At 40.8% G+C, this 21,203-nt stretch overlaps 1 protein-coding gene across 1 annotated transcript in view; it reads left to right on the top strand.

Annotated features, from left to right (window-relative positions):
- Nucleotides 1-21,203, top strand: part of LOC121394171 (bifunctional protein GlmU-like) — a 53,062-nt gene that overhangs the window by 17,208 nt on the left and 14,651 nt on the right. The window lies entirely within an intron of this gene.

The following is a 21,203-nucleotide window of genomic DNA, read 5'->3' as shown; positions in this document are numbered from 1 at the left end:
CAGAGTATGATAATTCATATGGCTCTACACAATACATTTCAAAAACTCCCAAACTGCTATTTGTGTCCATGTAAAAGAAAAATCCATGCACACTTGCTCTTGACTTTGATCATTCTTATACTTCTATTCTAATCCCTGTATATTCACCTAAAAGCCCTTTGCATTGTACCCAAGGTCTATAGCTTACTCTAGCTCAAGCATTCTTGACTTCTGTTGAGAATCTTTGACCTTCAGCACTGCTTAGTAGAACCCCGGGTTCCTTGACATTTATTTAAGCTCATGAATTCAAAGGAATTATATTTGCTGTTCTTCTAAGCCTTTATAATTGTTTAAGAAAAGTAAACAACTTGTGGAGGGAGACCTTATAAATACTGGTCAATTGTAATGTTATACATGGCTGTAAGTATATTCTACAATATCATTTACACATGTGGAATTATGTGGTGGAGGCAATATATATTTTAAAAGTTTTGTTATACAAGTATGGGACCTGTTATTCAGAATGCTTGGGACCTGGGCTTTTCTGGATAACGGATCTTTCCATTATTTGGATCTTCATACCTTAAGTCTACTAGAAAATCATGTAAACATTACCCAATAGGCTGGTTTTGCTTCCAATAAGGAATAATTGTATCATAATTTGGATCAAGTACAAGCTACTGTTTTATTATTAGAGAGAAAAATGAAAGAATTTTAATAATTTGGATGATTTGGATAAAATGGAGTCTTTGGGAGACAGCCTTTTCATAATTTAGAGCTTTCTGGATAACGTGTTTCCAGTTAATGGATCTCATACCTGTATATAATTTTATATTGCATGCATTTCATATGCATTTTCAGGCACCTGCACCATTGTATAAGTGCCTTTGCAATTCTCTCTGTGTGTAACCAACATGAGAGTAGGCAGAACTTTAGGGTGGTGGCAGACGTGGCTACTTTGGGCATTTTAATTTCCCCTAAATGCTTTCCCATCGGCTAGAATGTAAATTGTCGGCGGGATGGCACTTGGATTGCTTCGGCTTTCCAAATTCGCTCGAAGTTTCTTCGTGAGGCAACTTCGGGCGACTTCACAAAACTAAGCGTTCCAAGTGCCATTCCTGCCAGCTATTTACATTTTAGCTGGTGTTAAGGCATTTAGGGGAGATCAGTCACCCGTAGAAGAGGTGATTTGTCCCTGGGAGACTAATCTCCCCCAGTAGCCATATCTGCCACCTTAAAGAACAAGTAAAAACTGCAAGAATCCTAGGGACAGTAGATTTTTATCAGTTACAAGGGATCCTAAACTATCTTAGATATATGTAATTTTTTTTGCCAAGTGCCAACTTTGGCTGGCTCTTGAAAATCAGCAGCAAATAATTATATATAAATAAATTAATGTGTATAAGCTATAGTTCATAGATCAAACTTGATGTATCACTTTCAACAGAGAATAATACAAGTATTTGTTACGATTTAATATATTGCACAAATGCTAGCATATCTTGGTCACACTGAATATATCATTGGCCCAATTTAAGAATGGAATTTAAGCATACAATATACTATTGGGTATACAAAATCAACAATTACAGACATTTTATTTCCTAGTATATTGATTGGTTTAACTAGAATGCAGTAAGTAGCACCAAGGAACAGTGTAGGAACATATGTAGTAATATCACTGAAGGGTTTGTTTAGGGGGATTCCATGGAAAGGTAGCCTTGCCAATCTGGCCTGGACCTTAATTTGGTCCCATTTTATATATGACTCTCACTAGTATGTGTATATAGTTACTTTATTGTGTACTTTTTTTTTTTTTTTTACACATGTATGGCACTGCATGTTGTTTCCCATATGCTGCAGTGGGGTGTGGCACAAGTAGCCTTGGCCCTTGATTATTGCCAGAAATACTACACTGGCACAACTTAGAAGAATGAATCTAAATATTTTATATGTGCCTAACAGACCATAAGAGAATTATTAAAACAAAAGAGGAAATGAATGATACTTCCCTGCACTAGGAGAGAAGAAGCAGGACAAAACCATTACTTTTTTCTTCTGCTCTGGCCTATTCACCAGTAAGAAACAAAGGCCCTGCCATAAAGAGAGAAACATTCTAAATTGACAATAGCCCACAGGTAAAATTAATGATTCTACACATGTAAATAATGGTAGAGGACAAGAACCCCATTAACTTGATATACAAGATGGCTCAGCCAGGAAAAGCACCAGCAAATATCAGTTTCCCAGTTCTAGATTGGGCTGGTCTTGGAAATTGGCTAGATCTGCTTTACAAAACATTTTGTTTCATTTTAGGTCGTTCCACTGTAAATGCACACTGTTTTATTCAGTCTTCATCTTACCAGGATTCCTCTTTAAATGCACTGAAATGTTTATAAGATTACTGATGGTAGTAAACACAACATGTAAATTCTTACCTACAGGTATGAATGCAGGTACCTGGCTGCCAGCATCATAGATTTTACCTTTCCACAGTGGCGTAACTAGAAGTAACAGGGCCCCCCTGCAAAAGAAAAATTATGGGCCCCCCAACTGTGCAGCTGCTGGGACAGAATGCACTGTTATACAGATAGCTAGAATCTCAGCTGCCATAAAGCGAGCAGGACTGCTGCTTACAATGGGGATCAGATAGGAATTTTTTTATTAGTAAAAACTTAACAAATAATAGAATCTTTCAAATCAAACAAAACAATGCATAGCAATATTCAACACATTAGCGAATATAGGCAAGTTTCTCTTGACAGTACATGGGATAAAGCATTTCCATACATGCTCTTCATTCTCCACACATACCAAATAGCAAAGAAAGGAATTTGCTTGCAGAAATATTGAGGTGCTGGTAGCAATCTACAACATACAAATGTCACTATCGCGATTTCCCCAGTATAGTTGGTACAATATTCCTTAAAGGCAAATACAAGGACAGAGGCATCTAAAGATTTATATTTCTCCATTTTGAGGTATTTGAGGTGCAGTGTTTGATCTCACGCTCCTTCAGGAAACCCAAATCAGACATCACTGACTTTACGATCTGCTCAATAACAATCTCCTCTTGGCCAAAGGATTTCCTACAGCGGCATTGCCACAGATGGTACCTCATCACTGATATTATCAGGTACATCGTTCCTCTGTCAAGTGGGTGCTGTGTAGACAAAATGCCATAGGCCGCGTCAGTATAAGAAAGTTGCCTAATGTGGGGCACCTTCAGAACCTCTGCCAGCTGACAGCGCACAGTTTTTGTTACAGGGCAATCAACTAGAAAATGTTCCAGGGTCTCGTCAGTGGAACAGCCCCACGGGCACTGCCTTTCAGCGATGTTTAAGTAACTCACATTGCCCCGAACAAAAAGCTTTCCCTGAAGAGCCAGCCAGTTAAGATCAAAGTATTTGGGGGGCAGTCTTCTGTCATTGAGCCACTGGAGGCTCTGAGAAAGAATGTTCCCCACACAGTCTCTCAAGGCTAAGGGGACAGTGAAATAGGTTCCCAGGATCCTGCAATAGATCTGCTTTCTCGGGGCAGAACCCAGTTCCCCAATTCCGACATCCCACTTCCTCAAAAGTTTCAGCCCCAATTCAAGATGCTGAGGGAGATGACAACCGCGCACACGGACTTTCTTCACACTACCGCCGAGCAGCCAATCTCCTACCAGAGGCAATACCCAATTCCTGATGCAACTCTCCCACAGGGAATCAGTTCTTTGGCCCAGGATCCCAAAGTTGAACTTCAGGAAAATGGATCCAAAGAAGGCTACTGGACATAACATGCCCAACCCTCCCTCTTTCCTCTGCAGGTAAGTAATGCCCCTTTTTACTGGATTCAGCCTGTTCCCCCAGATTAACTGAAAGAACAGACTTTGGATCCGAGCATAGAGAGCTTCTGGCAGCGGATACACGTAGGAAACAAACAAAAAGATAGGGACCAAGTAAGTCTTCACGAGCTTCACCCTTTCTCTGTAGGACAGCTTCCATCCCCTCCATCGCTGTACCTTTGCATTTCCGGCATCCAACTTTTCCTCCCAGTTTTGCCTACCATCATCTCCCTTCCCAAATTTGATCCCTAAGATTCTAATCTGAGTTGGGGCTGTTGTAAATTCCTGGAGCGGAAAGGCCGGCTCCTCATCTAATGACCAAAAAGCTTGAGACTTATCCATGTTGACCAGAGACCCGGAGGCCTCTGAGTAACTTCTGACTGTCTCGGACAACACTCTCGCATCTTCAGGACAAGAGACTGCTACCGTGACGTCATCCGCATAGGCTACCGACCTGAGGGGCTGGCAACGGGGAACAGAGAGACCCTCAATTCCACTCGCCTGCAAACGCCTTAAAAAAGGATCGATCGCAAAAACATACAGCAGAGGGCTTAAGGGACACCCCTGTCTCACCCCTGCCCCGACCTCAAAGTTTTCACCACGCCATCCATTGATAAGTGGAAAGCTTACTGCCCCTTTGTACAAAGCTGAGAGCCAACTAATGAATGTTCCCGGGATGCCATACTTTGTCAAAACGGCCCACAGATACTCATGATCCACTCGATCAAAGGCCTTAGCCTGGTCCAGAGACAGAAGGTAACACCCAGTATTTTGGACTTTGCATAACTCCAAGGCTTCCCTAATAGTAAGGATTGCCCCAAAGATGCTCCGCCCTTTCACCGTGCAGAACTGGACAGGAGATAATAAAGTGCCTGAAAATGAAATCAGTCTTGAAAAAAATATCCGTGCGAGAAGCTTCCTATCAGTGTTGAGAAGGGCAATTGGCCTCCAGTTCTCAACCCGCTTTGGATCCTTACCCTTTGACAGCAAGATCAAAGAGGATTCTCTCATAGAGGGGGGCAAGATACCCCCTTCCAGGCAGTCTCTAAAGACCTCTACAAGAACTGGAGCCAGCTGATCTTTAAATTTCTTATAAAATTCGGCTGTAAGGCCGTCCGGTCCTGGAGCCTTCTTTTTAGCGAGGCAGTCGATGGCAGCTTTGACCTCGTCCTCCGTGATCTCAGCTGTCAAAGGTTTAAAGTCCAAATTTGTTACATCAGGTCCTGGGGTTGCCTCCAGGAAGGATGAAGTCCTCCCCTTATCCAAAGCCTTGACCCGGAACAGAGAACCGTAGAAGTCTTTCACAATCCCAAGGATGCCCTCCCTTGATGTTTGTAACTCACCCTTGGGATCGATCAGACCGGTGATAAGTTTCCGCCCAACATTCTCTTTGCAGTTTAAAAAGGGGTCCGGTGAGTGAAAACTCCCATAGTCCCTTTCCTGCACAAGAGATTTGTACCGGCTGTACTGACATTCTCTGATCTGGGCCTTCAGCTGGGCAATTTTTGACCCCTCCACCCCATCCGAAATAGAGGACTCCAACTTCTTTATAAGAGTCAGGTACTTCTTATACTTATTGCCCTCCCTTCGTACAGATAGATTTCGGAAGAAAGCCCGGAATGAGTGCTTAACACTCTCCCACCACAATGACACAGAGTCATAAAAATCAACTCTCCCAAACTGGTGCTGAAGAAGAGCCTCAAAAGACTGTTGTACTGCCTCACCCTCCAGGGAATCTGTACTGAGCCGCCACAGGCCCCTGCCCTTCTCTGGAGTAGACAAAGTGCCCAATGTAAAGGAAAAGGTCATATGGTCGGAGTACTCAACCCCGATTTCCCTCACATCAGCAAATTCCTCACCCATCTGGACAAAAGCCATATCCAGGCGGCTACTTCTAGCCCCACACCTGTAAGTATGGATCGCTCTCCGGCCTCCCCACGTGGCAACATCAACCATTCTGGCTTGTTGGATAAGTTGTTTAAAGAAAAAGCTTTCTGATCTACCTGATCTTCCTGACCGATCTTCTGGTCTAAGGACTTGGTTGAAATCACCAGCCAGGATGACAGAGAGCGATGTGTGTAAATAGGGTCTGATTTCAGACAGTAAAGCCCTCCTACCTGACATAGACTGCGGCCCATAAACATTTATAAGACGAAAACGTCTGCTATTTATAGTCACGTCCAACATCAAACAGCGCCCCACTTGAATCTCGAGGAGACGATGTACTCTTATATTGAGGCCACCTCTAAATAATATGGCTACACCTCCACATGGCTCCTCCGCTATGGACCAGAATGAAGGCCCATGCCGCCAGTCAGCCTTTGCGTTTCTCAGTTCTGCCTGAGTAGTAAGACGGGTTTCCTGAAGGAAAAAAACCTCAGCGTCTGAGTTACCTAGACTTTCAAAAGCCAAAAATCTGGCTCGCTGAGTTCTGACACTACACACATTAGATGTTAAAAACCTAATTGGAGTTGACGCCATCATGAATATGTCATAGATTTGCCTTTCTTTTCCTTTGCTGAAAAACCAGCTGCATCCCCATATCGCTTAACTTGGGGCCCTGACTGCAGCTGCTGTTTTTCATTTTCACTTACTGGGTCTCTGGCCGGAGTCTGAGAGCTGTTTGCAGTTTCTCTTACACCTTTCTTACTGGCCGGGTGCTCACCCCCTTCCCTAGTTCTTTTCTTTGAAGCCAGTTGAACCTCCATAACCTCCTCCTCCAACTCCCTTGGGTTACTCTCCCCGGCTTCTTGCGTCTCTATCCTCTCCAGCTCCTCTTGCTCTTCTCTTTCTGCTCTGTCACCCCAGGTCTCAGAATTATTATCAAGCACTGAGAATTTATTCCCTGTACTTATAGAGAAAGTATTTATTTCTGAGTGACCTTCTCCTGGATCTAACAGATGGGCATGCTTTTTAGACTTTTTGTTTTTAGCTTTTTTCCAACCATCTTTTTCATTCCCATCATTCGGTACCTTAACTTCACTCTCTCTTGCTGCCTTCTCTGGTTGTTTTCCACTTTCACTCCCTCTAGCTGCCTTCTCTGGTTGCTTTCCACTTTCACTCCCTCTAGCTGCCTTCTCTGGTTGCTTTTCTTTTTTCTGATCTTTTGTTGGCTGCCTAAACCTCTGCTGCTTAGGAATGACTTTTTCCTGGGTTGTTGGTACCTCCTCCTCTTGCTCCTTCTCTCCTTCCCCTTCCTCCGGCTCCATTACCTTTCTCATCTCCCGGTCTATCTCAGGGAAGAGTCTGACCATATTATGGTATGCTTCCGGACACCTCCTGTGGGAATGGCCCATTCTATTGCACAGGTTGCACCTGACCTGGTCACAGCTTCTCGCCTCATGCCCCACAGCATTACAAAGTGCACACTTCAGTATAGAGCAGGCTCTTGCCAGATGATCTCTAGCCCCACACTTATAGCATCGCCGTGGCTGGCCAACATAGAAACAAGAGCCTTTTTCCTTCCCTATGAAAAAAGCATTGGGCAGATGGTTGGGTACATTGCCTGTCACCTCAAGCCTCACTTTTGTGCGCCAAACACCTCCCCAGACATTATCCTCATCATACACCTTTACCAACGGAGACAAAACCGTACACTGGCGCTGCAACCAAACCAAAATATCTTCCTGGGGAACCGCATCATTTTTCATTACTATAGTAATGAGTTTGGTCTCAGGCTTGGTCATTGGAATGACAACTAAGTTCTCCCAGTTTTGGTGTCCTGCTCTTTTCTGCAAATTATAAATCCGCCAGAAATGGTCTAAAGCCTCAGGCAACTTAAAAGTGATGTCATAATCAATTTCGGTTTGTCCAATTACAGCTGATAAATCATCTGAAGAGAAACCCATCCCCTCTAGCAACATGGTGCGTACAAAGTGTCGTCTTGGAGGGGCATCCTCTTTATTGCCATCCCACTTTACCTTAACCCAGTTCTTTCTCTTAAAGGGGTCATTATCAGATATATCAGGGACTGGGAAAAGACGCCTTCTCTCCCAGAAACTTGCTGGATTGACCTGTTCTCCTTGGCCACCTACCTGAACTGACACTACCTCTACAGGTTCTGGGAGCCCATGATCTACCTGTCCCTGGCTAACTTCTGTCAATACATTAGCAGCAGAAACTGCCACATTCCCAGCCATCCCTCCAGCTTGCACTCCCCCACATTCACCCTCCATTCCCTCAACACCAGTCACAGCCTCACTCACACTGTCATTCCCAACAGCTACAGAGGTTTCCACTTCATTCTCCTCCATCACCCCACTCTCCACCCTCTCACTCTCATTCACACTGGAAGAAGCAGTCTTTGTTGGTGTAATGTCCATCTCTTCTGCATGCAGTTCTTCTTCTTCTATGGACACGGTTTCAGCTGGATCCTGGGCACTTTCTTGCTGTTCTTTCCCACTGTCATTGGTATTTTGTGGTACAGGATTTGCTGTAACTTTGCCTTCAACTTTTGGCAGCTCTGGAAAATCCTGATCAGATGACAGTACAAAAGCCTGGTCCTTCTTCCCAACAGTAGCTTTAAAGGCCTTTTCTTCCTGTTTCCTTTCCTGGGCATCCACTTCCTGCTGATCAAACGCCATGTTCTGCCAGTTTATCTTGCCCCGTCTCCTCTGCAGCCTGGGGGGTAAAGGCTTTATGAAATCCGCCTCACTCTCAGATGACGCAGGGCTGTTAGATGTGCTGCTCTGAAGTGACTTTACCAAAGCTGGTTTTGCAGCTGGAGTGCGGACACTGGTTGACATTGCTGCAAATCTCTGTTTATTTTGATAAACTTCCTTCCAGGGACCGACATCTTTATAAAGCTCAGAAATGCGAAGCTCTATACCAGCAAGTTCATTCCCCAGTTCATCACGTTTGCAACTGTTGGATTCCTTATATTTGTCATCTGAAAACACCATTGAATTTGTTAAGTGTTTTATTGACATTTCCAAAGACTTTTTTCTGTTTTGCAATGTAGCTAATTCTTTTAGTGCTTCAGCTACTTTTTCTGCAGAAATTGTCTCTTTAACTTTGCCTTTATTACTTGCTTCTTTATGTTGTGCCTTTTTAACTGCAGCTCCTTTACTGATGTTATGTGCAATGCTGGCTCCAGGGCTTCCACCAGGGCTGTTGCCTTCTGAGCCATGAGGAACTGGTGCAATGCTGGAAGCTTTACTCCTTCTCCCCTTTCCACTGGGAACTTTAGTGGCGCCGGCTGCTCCATGAAGTAAAGATGTGGGTGCTTGAGTGCAAGGTCTGGCAGCTGCACCCGTAGCCCCACTCTCCTGGCAAGCTGGCTGTGATGGTAACACACACACTGGAGAGTTAATGTCTGCACCTGATTCCTCCCCCACCTGGCCAACTGATTCCAGCACACACAATGGAGACACAGTTTGTTTGGTATTGCTGCAGCGCTGGACTTTCTGCTGCTCACACTCCACAGTCACACATTGCTGGGGGGAACTTTGGCAAGTAGTAATATGTTTATCTCCATGTACATTAACATTTGTAACTGACAAGTCATTTTTAACTTCTGTTGAAATTAAAGGCAAAGTTTGTTTTTCCATACCTTTGTGTTCCTGCTGATTTATTTCCGATATTTGCTTTCCATCCATATTTCCCTGTAGCACAGGGTTAACATTAGCAGCTCCAGGGGAGATCTTTCCTTTAGGGGCACCTCTGCGGGCTTCCACCTCCTGAGCACGAGCTGCTGCTGCATTTTTCTGCTTCTGCCTCCTGGTCTCAGCCACAAACTTTTCCACCTCCATCTCACTCTCACTGCTGGTTTTCCCCCTTGGTGTTCCTGGGGTCCCAACAGATGAGGATCTCAGTCTTGGCCTTGACAGTTCAGCCGCATGGCTAGGCCCCAAAGCCTGGGCCTCAGTTTTCCGGGTAGCCCGACCAGCCCTAGCAGGGCCTGGGCTTGCTCCAGACATGAGAGCTCTCTGAAACACAACTGCTTCCAATTGAGATCAGATAGGATCAGTGCAGCCACTGGGACAGAATGTTCTGTTATACAGATAGCTAGAATCTCAGCTGTCATAAAGCAGGACAGGACTGCTGCTTACAATGGGGATCAGATAGGATCTGTGCAGCCACTGGGACAGAATGTTCTGTTATACAGATAGCTAGAATCTCAGCTGCCATAAAGCAGGACAGGACTGCTGCTTACAATGGGGATCAGATAGGATCTGTGCAGCCACTGGGACAGAATGTTCTGTTATACAGATAGCTAGAATCTCAGCTGCCATAAAGCAGGACAGGACTGCTGCTTACAATGGGGATCAGATAGGATCTGTGCAGCCACTGGGACAGAATGTTCTGTTATACAGATAGCTAGAATCTCAGCTGCCATAAAGCAGGACAGGACTGTTGCTTACAATGGGGATCAGATAGGATCTGTGCAGCCACTGGGACAGAATGCTCTGTTATACAGATAGCTAGAATCTCAGCTGCCATAAAGCAGGACAGGACTGCTGCTTACAATGGGGATCAGATAGGATCTGTGCAGCCACTGGGACAGAATGTTCTGTTATACAGATAGCTAGAATCTCAGCTGCCATAAAGCAGGACAGGACTGCTGCTTACAATGGGGATCAGATAGGATCTGTGCAGCCACTGGGACAGAATGTTCTGTTATACAGATAGCTAGAATCTCAGCTGCCATAAAGCAGGACAGGACTGCTGCTTACAATGGGGATCAGATAGGATCTGTGCAGCCACTGGGACAGAATGCTCTGTTATACAGATAGCTAGAATCTCAGCTGCCATAAAGCAGGGCATAAAGCAGGGCAGGACTGCTGCTTACAATTTGTAGGTAGGGTTGGCATCAGGTTGGTATTTTACTGGCCTGGCCGGTAAAAATAATGGTTGATCTATCATCTAAATGTTATTAATAGGGAATAAAGATAAATATATATGAAGGCCAGTGATATGATCCCAATTTTATTAATAGGAAACCAGTTATTAATGATAATGATTTTCTCTCCCTTTCTACAAAACCCCTTTACCTGTTTAATCTCAGTTCCTTTTCTGTTAAAATATCTCTATAGCACTTTTTTATACTGCTCCCCTTTTGTGTTCTATCTGGTCTCTTCTTTCCTTATGATTTATTACGTTTTACAATTTTATTTTTTTTTACAATTTTCCATTCCCCAATTCTCTCCTCCATCTGTAGTTTGGTTTTCAAACTTTCAAAAATCCCCTCAAAACTTTGACCCTGCAGCATCGTATTCCCACACATTTTATTAGGTATACAGTACAGACAGACACAGCCAGCACCATCCACATTCACACACAGGTACAAACACTGGGTCAGGGGGGGAAAGTAGGAAACGTACGGTACGTACTCGTCTCCACTCTCTGTCTCACATGCACAGCAGCAGCAGCACAGGCAGCTCCTAGTCCGACCAGCCCGCCCCGAGTCCAGCAGTCACGCGGTGCCAGTGCAGGCAGGCAGCCTCTGCCTAATCTTGCTTCTTCCGCTCTCCCTGCCTCACCTGCACCGTCTGTCACGTGACTCACGTCACAACGTGCGACGTCCACACAACTACACAAGAGGAAGAGGGAGGGCGAGAGGCGAGTACAGACGTCAGACGAGCAGAGAGAGAGAGGGCGGAAGTAAGAATGAGGCGAACTCGGGAGCAGTGGCGTAACTCGGGAGTATGCCTGGAGAGGAGGTAGGGCCAGTGGCAGTGGGGACGGATGACGGATCAAACACCCGATGCGATGCTGGCTGCATTCATCAGCCAGGAGGACATCAATGTCGGCCGGGCCCCCTCTCCTCCCGGGCCCCCCTCCCTAGTTACGCCACTGCCTTTCCAGTCTCCTCTATAATCTATGACAACCATTTGCTGTCTGCCTATGCATGGTGCAGCAAGTTCAAAGGCCTATAATCAGAACAACACTACAGCTACAAACCTGTACAGTAAGTTAAAGTGTCTCATCCATGCTTCTCAGAAAAGAAGAATGAAAGGCAGGCTAAAAAAGAATCTTCTGCAAAAGAATCTTCAGAGAGACCCAGCATACTCCGATCCTCATCCTCCCACCCACTTCCTGCCCCACTTCCGCCCACTTCCCCCCATCTCTGCCCCACACAGACTCCGCCCATGCCCAACTTGTGTCCCCCTTCGTTGCCAGTAAGAAAGCAGCTGGGGAGGAGGTGGTTGTCTTATTAGCTATAGAGGAAGATGATCCCAGAGTCCGGGCCCCCCTGCGACTGCTGGGTCTGCTTCCTCTATAGTTACACCTCTGATTCAACTCCACAAGATGGGCCTTTGCTACATGAAAGGATGAAGGAAGGGTGCTATGAAACTACACCTCACTTGTGCTGCGTGACTTAATAAAAGAATTGGATGCGAGAAGGTTCTTCAACAAATCAAATAGCAACAGGCTTTATCCTCTTAAAGTGCCAGTCAGGGTTTTCATGTTCACATTCTGTAAAGGTTTATCACATACATGTCAGGTAACATCACAGCATTTCAGAGGCAGCACCATGTGGCATCCCTGTGGAGATAGTGTAGCACATGGATAGTTGCACCTTCAGGTTCTCTGTACCGTGACCTGGATCCCCACACAGTGGATCAGGGAAATCACTAAACCTAAATCCCTATTAGACTGTGATCCCTACACTACAGGCCAGTCTTGCCTGAGGGAGAGCTACCCCCTTGCTATCCCTCCTAGTTGGAGCCAGGCTGCTCTTGCTCACTACTTCTATCTGCCTCACTTTCCTAGAAACAACTAGCCTGTCCTGACTACTCCTCATTCACAGGGTCCCTGTATCCCTGACTTCACAAGGGTCTCACCACCCTTAGGGCCTCCTTTACTGGGGCAAAGTCCCAGGCTTCCAACAGCATTCACTCCCTCCTGGAGTGGGAGGCAAAGACAAAGTACCACCCTCTGCCCAGCACTATACTGAAGTGTGACAGGAAGTGGTCATCAGCCTCTGGGCCAATGATACACTGTTCTGTAGTTGCCCAGGAACAGGAAGTGTACGTATTTAAAGCCATAGGGGAGCGTTAACCCTATGGGTCCCTACACACTCTAACATTTCAGTACACTCTGTCCTGAAGCATCTAATGGGAAATATCATTATTTGTGAATGCTTTTTTTTAATAAAAAATAAACGTGTATCTGGCATGTCTAAGTAAATACTTCATGACTTACAATGAATGAATTACTTGTGAATGATGTGGGGGTAAAAATAAAATTATTTTCTCTGATCATCCACTACTATCTTACTGAAGACTGATCATATCTTGAGTTGTTATGGCATCTGCCAGTGAACCCACAGGTGCTGGGTGTGTGTGTTGATAAGATTTAGACCCGGTGAGGTAATATGAGTCTATTTTGTGATTAATGACATGTCACAATTTTGATAAGAATCATGTTTTTCAAAAGTTATAAAATTTTGCTTCCATTGAGAACCTGATGACAGTGGGACACAAAGGTCTTTCTCTTGGCTATCTAGATATTTTGCTCAATTGCATGTGGTTGAATATAATAGGGGAACAGGATCTGAGTCACATACGCTCATAGGATGATCGTTTTTCTGGAAATGCACAATATCAAATGGGTATTTTGAGTGACATCTTAAACAGTGAAATTTCTCTTTTGTCCTGCTTTATACAATAGTAAAAATTTCCTATGGTTAGTGAAAGCAGAAAATTATGAGTAATGTCTTTCAAATTATCGTATTCAATTATTGTATTCATTGGATTGGAGTGTTTTTATTTTAACGCTTTGGCTCCATCACTTGGGCCGTCTTTTTGGTTAAGAGTGCACCTGACAGGACTTTATTTATATATATATATATATATATATTTATATGTACATTATATATTTATAATGTGTAGGGCCAATCTGTTAACAATGGTGATTTCTCAGAATGAATGTCCATATTGCCTAGATGATTATATACTGTATTAAAGAGGTCTTGTCCAAACCAGTAATCCCCACATTAACTTGGGGGGTTAGTGATTAATGATCAGTTAGTTATTCAGTTTGGTGTTAAAGCACTGTTGCTGAGCTCCAACACCCCATAGATCAGATTGATGTTCAACTGCTCAGAGCAGTCAAGCATATTCTTAAGAACTGACACATTAATCTGTTTTGATAATGTTGAACTGCTTGGCATCCTTCAGGATTACTAAAATCCATTTTTATTTAAATAGTCCATTAATGTCATCCATTAACTGATAAGTTGTATTAGTTCTGTTTGCATTAACTATGAACTAAATCCATCCTTGTTGCTCTAAAGTAATTGTTACCAAAGTCTAGCCTGATGCAGTAAAGCTGGTAGATGGGGAATTTTGGTGGGAAATGTTTATTTGTTTTTCTAGCTACATCTGGAAGCCAAGCTTGAAGGTTAGAGTGATTCTGGCTAAACTCTGATTTCCTGTACTTGATATTCTTAGAACTACTGTATGGTTGAATGGCTAAAGGTTCTCATACATGTGCCGATAAAGACCGAGTTGGCAGCTTATTGGACCGTGTGTGGGGCCATCCGATGGGCGTCCCCGATCTACATCTGGCCTAAAGTCGGGCAGATGCTGATCGGGCAGGTTAAAAAATCCAGTCGGATCGCAGCAGCATCTTTTCGCTGATAGGGTTCCGCAATCCGACCGCCCGTTTGGCCTCCATTCTGATCTGATCGTTGGGCCCTAGGGCCGACAATTGGATCAGCCCTATGTCGCCCACTTCAATATGGGTGTACCAGGGAGGGATCCGGCCTCCTTAAAACATCAATATTTTCATATACAGTATCATTAACGTTGATATCAGCTAAGGGATTCTTGAACCATTCAACACCTCATTATATAATGAAAAAAAATGACTTTGGGAGAAGAACTAACAATAAGCTGTTGCTGTTTACACAGCAATCATGCTCAGAGTAATGATAGAAGATAGATGTTGGAGTAGATCTATCAAATATCTACTTGGCACAAATAAGGGAAATGGAAGTATAATAGAACCTAAGTGTCAATTTACTAAGGTGCAATAAGCAGCGATAATAAACTGCACCAGAAAAAAATGGCAGAAAATCTGCAAAAGCAAGTTTGCTAATGTGCAAGCACTTCTGTCATTGCGAATATTCTGCCAACCATATATATTAACGTCTATTTTCGCATTAATGCTACCTAAGTTATCTCGCTAGGTTTACTAAAGATTGTTGCTAAAATTATTGCCAAATATAGACAATATTTCTCCAATTTTTATCGCCACCTAGAGATTGGTGTTTTGTAAAAAAAAAAAAAAAGACAGAAAAGACAGAAATTGTATACTAAAAGAGGAGTGTAGTCTAGTGTTTTTTTAAACATAAGCAGTGACAATTAGGGGCATATTTATCAAGGGTCGAATTTTGAATTTGAAAAACGATAAAATTCTAATTCAAAAAGACCAACCGAAATAAAGTCTAGTTTTTTTTTTGCCCAAACAGGTCTGTTTTCAATCGAATAGTACGAATCGAAGTAATAACGCACTCGATCGAATTTGAATCTAAGTTTTTCCCAAAAAAAACTTTGATTTTTCAAAGTCTACCAATTGACTCCAAATGGGTTCTAGGAGGTCCCCCATAGGCTAAAACAGCAATTCAGCAGGTTTTAGATGGCGAATGGTCGAAGTTGAATTTTTAAAGAGACAGTAAATGATAAATTTCGATTCAAATTTTCAATTTTTTTTCAAATTCTAATCGAATTTGGACTGTTCCCTAGTCGAGGTCCACAAAAATAGCTTGAAACTTTAATTTTTTTAATTCGAAAATTCACCTCGACCTTTGATAAATCTGCCCATTAGTGATTGTTTTGGCGGAAGAATGATACTTATAAAGTGAATTTATATAATCTTACAATAATTTACTCTTGATAGTATTTAATTGGCCATAAGTATATTTAATATTACATTATAAACTGGTTATAAATACTATTTTGTATAAACTCATTCATATATATATATTACTGTGGCCATTGGCAGTGGTGCCAAAAGCTCGCAATTCGCCAGAAATAACGCTGAAGTGAACTGCTATGCTTGTGTGTGCTTATCGCAAGACAAATTTGTCTCCTCACACTTTAGTAAATTTGCGAGCAGAACATTCTCTCCCAAGAATATTCTCAGTGATAATGAGTGACGAGTTATAGACAATTTTTACAAACTTTAGTAAATTGACCCCTTAAAGTTCTTTTATGGAACAATATATAAATGTATAGGAGAGAAGAAATTAAAGGTGTAGTAACATCAGAAACTTATAGTTAATTCCAAATAAAACCTATTTAAAAAATTACTGCAAAACGTTATGTATATATGGCGCATGCATAAAAATAATAGACTATAAAACTCACATCTTTTTTTGCCTGATTCAACTATTAATAAAAAATTCTATTGGGCCAAAAGTATTTTTTTTTTACATATTTTGTTAGTATTGAACCATTGCTACTCATTTCAGGTTATTGATAGAGCACTTAAAAAAATCAGAACCAATTTTTCATTTTGAGGAAATTATTTTGATTAGTACTGAAAAAACCCTTTCTTAGGGGAGGTGGAAGAACTTGAAATGGGCAGGTAATTGAAATACTACACTATTACCTATTCATTTTTACAGCTTTTTCAGAATATATTGGCATCATATTTAGACTTTTCCACAGTGGTTTTATAGTGAGAGAAAACTATTAATGCTTTAAATATAGACAGTTCTTATGCTCATGCTGTTATGGTGCCATAGAATTAAGTGTGCATTTTACCCTTTTAATATATGTATATAGGGTGATTTGATTTTTTGAGCATATCTCTTGCCTATTTATGACACGTCTCCTCTTGGTGACCATGAAATTTCTTTGCTCTTTGCTTTAAATTCAAACAGCACGGATACTGTGTATGTACTAAACATGCAGAACCATTTATTTTCTTATAAAGCCTAAGCATGTGCCATTTGTCAGCTCTGTTAGAGTGTGTCCCAGCATCTAACGCTCCACCTCATTTGCAATTTTCTTAACCATTCCACGTACAAGTACCATTTGTTTTAAAATGCTTAAATGAATAGATTGCTGCTGTCTCCTCCATCTCCCAAATTGTACTTTATTAGGACACAGTCTGTCCTAAATTGAGCCTTTGGCGATCTATAACTAAATTACACACAACGAACATCTGTTAATGAAGTATGTATTAATTGGAAATAACCCTGCTGGAATCATATTCGATACTGACTTATAACAAAAGAAAGTTATAACATTTAGGTGCAGATTTATCACGGGTCGAATTTAAAATAATTTTTTTTTTCAGGTGAATAGGCCGTTTTCTTTCGAATTAGAATCGTACGAATTGTAGTAACAGCCTATTCGATCGAATTTGATTCAAAGTCCACCAATTGACTCCAAAGAGATTTTAGGAGGTTCCCCATAAGCTAAAACAGCAATTCGGCAGGCCAGTACATTATAAATTTCGATATTCAAATTTTTTTCAAATTCAAATCAAATTTGGACTATTCCCTAGTCGAACATGTAGAACAAAGAAGGGTGTTTATCTGCTACAATGTCAGTGTTGGGGCAAGGAGAGCTCTAAAGGTACAATCTAATTACAAATAAATATATATATATATATATATATATATATATATATATATATATATATATATATATATATATATATATATATATATATATATATATATATATATAACTATTATTCCTAAATGTATTGATTGAATGTGACTTTAAGATATATCATCGTTTATTACGGTTATTCCTTTTTTTTATCCCACCCATTTGATTATGAATTACAACACTCATAGACCAATCCTTTCTCTACCCATGTAAGTTTTCACATTTCAAAACAGCATATCTGCCCTTGCATTCCATGGGGAAAACCGTGTAATGAGCGCAGGTCTTAGGATTTAGCGCTAGCAACAATAAAAATAATATCTTTGAGAAAAATATAGCTTGTTTGCTTTAATAAAATACTGGTACTGAATAAAATGTAATGTAATATAAAGATGCCAAGAGATGATAAAGTATATTAAGTAGGATTGTGCTAATTGCGTAAAAGAGCCATATAAAATGATAAATCATATTTTAAACACTTATTTTACATACTTTTCTGGCTAAACTCTTTATGTGTCTATCTATGTATCTCTCTCTCTCTCTCTATCTATTTCTGAGTAGTTCAATTGCTAATGTCTCTTTATGTAGTCTCTCCAATTTGGAAGTGAAGCTGTTTGCTGGGTACCACTAGCCTTAGCAGCCAGGCACACATTTGATTGACAGACTAAAAGGCAAATAGGGAAGCATCAGAATAAAAATATAACAAAAAACAAAGTCCCTATAATAGTTGTCCTTCTTCGCGTGAGTATACAGCTCTTGGCTTCTCCTAAAAGCATTGCATATCTTGTCCTATTCTCTTCATACCACCGTTACACATATATAGGTATTGGATTGGTTATCCAGAAACCCATTATGCAGAAAGTTCAGAATTATGGAAATCTTGTCTCTGTAATAATAAAATAGTACCTTGTAATTGATGCAAACTAATATATAATTAATCTTTACTGGAAGCAAAACCAGCCTATTGGGTTTATTCAATGTTTAAATTATTTTCTAGTAGACTTAAGGTGTGAAGATCCAAATTACTGAAAGATCAGTTTTCTGGAAAACCCCAGGTCCCGAGCATTCTGGATAGCAGGTCCCATACCTATACTGTATACTTAAAATGCATTATAAATGAGTATATATTAAGTATAAATACACGTTAAAGGGGAATTCTACCCCATTTTGCAAAATGAACTTTCCAAAATATATCATTTAAAAAAATCTCAAGGGTTTTAGGGTTATTTGTAAATGTATAGAAAAGCTATTAAAAGCAGTGTCTCTTATATTGCCTGTTTTGCTGATTCTGAATCCTGAAATAAAAAAGCCAACCGATTAAATGAATTGGTAGAGAAATAACTCCTCCTATATAGAAGGGATACACAATGTCTGTATGTTTTCAATTCCATTTCCAAATAAAGGTAAACCCAGTAAAAATTTAGAGGAAGTTTATTAGAATGACATTTGTTTCCGTCATGCAATGATAATTTTTTTTTTCACTAAAGTTTCCCTTTAACTGCTTAAATCAATAGCTGATTTGTTCAGCCAAACCATATCTATTACATTTACTGTATTTGTACTATGTTTTACTTTTTTTTTCAAAAAATTTACTTGTCTTTTGTGCAAGTGTCTTTGAAGAATTGTTTGTTTGATGAGAAATACTATAGTGCTCCATTTAACTGAGCTGGGTTTTTGTGCAGGGAATAGTCGGGTGATGTTGTGATGCTGATTCAGTTAATGCCTTTAAGAATGGCTTGGATGATTTTTTGGACAGACATAATATCAAAGGCTATTGTGATACTAAACTCTATAGTTAGTATAGGTATGGGTATATAGAATTTATGTGAAAGTAGGGAGGGGTGTGTGTATGGATGCTGGGTTTTCATTTGGAGGAGTTGAACTTGATGGACTTTGTCTTTTTTCAACCCAATTTAACTATGTAACTATGTAACTAAGTCAGGTAGTATTGTATCAAAGACAAACAAGGGAAAGTTGTGCTCACCACTATTTTTTAAAACCATTAGGCGGGGGTGCAATGAGGGTAGCAGTATGCACAAAATGTCGCTGTCTTAAATATATTGATAATGGGTTGAGTGCAGAGGACCTCTTGTAGTATTGTATCAAAGTTTTGTAGTTTCCATCAAAAACAATGATTACAACTGTCTTCGGTATTACATTTTATCTTGGCTTATAATATTGCATTACTTTTAGTTGTATAAGAGATTTAATTTTCTCCATCACTATAAATATAGTTACTTATTTTCCCTGCTGTGAGTAAACTTGCCCTTCATACTTAATTCTATGCATTCCCTGCTGCAATATCCCAGATCAAAGAATCAAACTTCCACTTCCATTCATAAAATGTTATTTATGGTTCTTATCTCCCTCTATTGCCATGTAGATACCCAGGTTAGACTTTCTGCTTCTGAAGTTTGGGGCACATTTATGAAGTAGCATGGGAAAAGTCCCATGAAAAAATACTCATAATTGCAACATTGGCTTTTCCCATAATGTGTGAATTGCAGCTTTCCATGAACTGTCAAGCCATTTAATAAATTCAGACTGGTGCCACAAAGGGATTCTCTTTGCATTTTACAGTCTTCTGAACCAGGGCATTTGTAACAGGGCCATGTGTGTCTGGTGGGCACCCATTACTTTAATAGGCGCATACAAGGCCTTTGCTGTAAGAATCGGGCATCTTCACACAAGTCGCGAGTTCAAAATCTGACTATTTCAGACTTTTTCGGGCAAAAATCTGAAAAATTCAGGCTTTTCAGGAAAAAGCCCAAAAAAAATTGTACGATTCGGGAAAAACTCCAAAAAAATTGTACGACTTTAGGTTTTTGCTCGATTTTATCGAGTTTGTCCCCAATCTGATTAAATCGTGCTTTTTTAAAAATAAATAAGGTCCAAATGTGGATTCTAGTTTGGTCAGACTTTTTTTAATTTAAAAATTCAGATTTTGATACATAAGACCCCCTGTATGTTTTACTTGCAATGATTCAAACAAAGGAAATGGGGCAGGTTTGGGGTGCTTCGTTTCCAGACGATGAAGCACCCCTGTGTCCACCCATTTAAAGGAGATTAAGCACTGCTGCTCTGCACCTCTCAACCAGCCTTTTGGTAGTTGTAGTCCGGCAACATCAGGTTGTATTCTTAAAGCAATATTGCACAATAAATCTTATCCAGAGTTTTCTAGGGCATTAAAAAGCAAAATAATCCTCCAGTTGATCTGTGCAAATCTGGTTCTTTGTTCCAGGGATTGAAGCTGCTAATTTAAGCACGTTTCCTAGCAAAGTAGGCCCCATGTTTAATTACAGTGTAATATAATGAAGTAAAAATTACATAGTCTCTGTATCAAACCATACCAAATATTAAAGACTATATCTGTATGCTGGCTTCTTATTTGTTGTTTTTATGTGTTTCTAATGGAATAAAGACTCCATAGAACAACTGAGACATTTTAACTTCCTAAACCTAAACTAGCAGGTCACTGGGATAAACAGTTGAAGATGTTGCCAAGAAAACTGGGCTGTATGGGGGCCATACAAAGGCTGGCCTTGGAAATGACCCTAGTGGAGGATAGCAAATATTATTCTAATTTTCCCTTATTATAAAAGTATTCTCTAGCTACAAGTATTGTAACTACTACATATTTAGGGTCAAATTTGGAGTATTTATTGTGTAACCCATTGAAGCCAATGGGAAAAATGTAGGCAGCAGGTAAATCTTCACAGTAAAAACCCCTGTAAAAAATAGCAATTTCATGTTCAATTCAAAGGATTGCCAAAAATGTATATACATCTCAATAAACATGCTTTTTTTTATGCACAACATGAGGC

The sequence above is a fragment of the Xenopus laevis genome, chromosome 5S, assembly GCF_017654675.1.
Source record: "Xenopus laevis strain J_2021 chromosome 5S, Xenopus_laevis_v10.1, whole genome shotgun sequence".
Lineage (NCBI taxonomy): Eukaryota > Metazoa > Chordata > Amphibia > Anura > Pipidae > Xenopus > Xenopus laevis.
The sequence above is the reverse complement of the archived record's forward strand: the minus strand, read 5'-3'. Positions and strand labels throughout refer to the sequence as shown.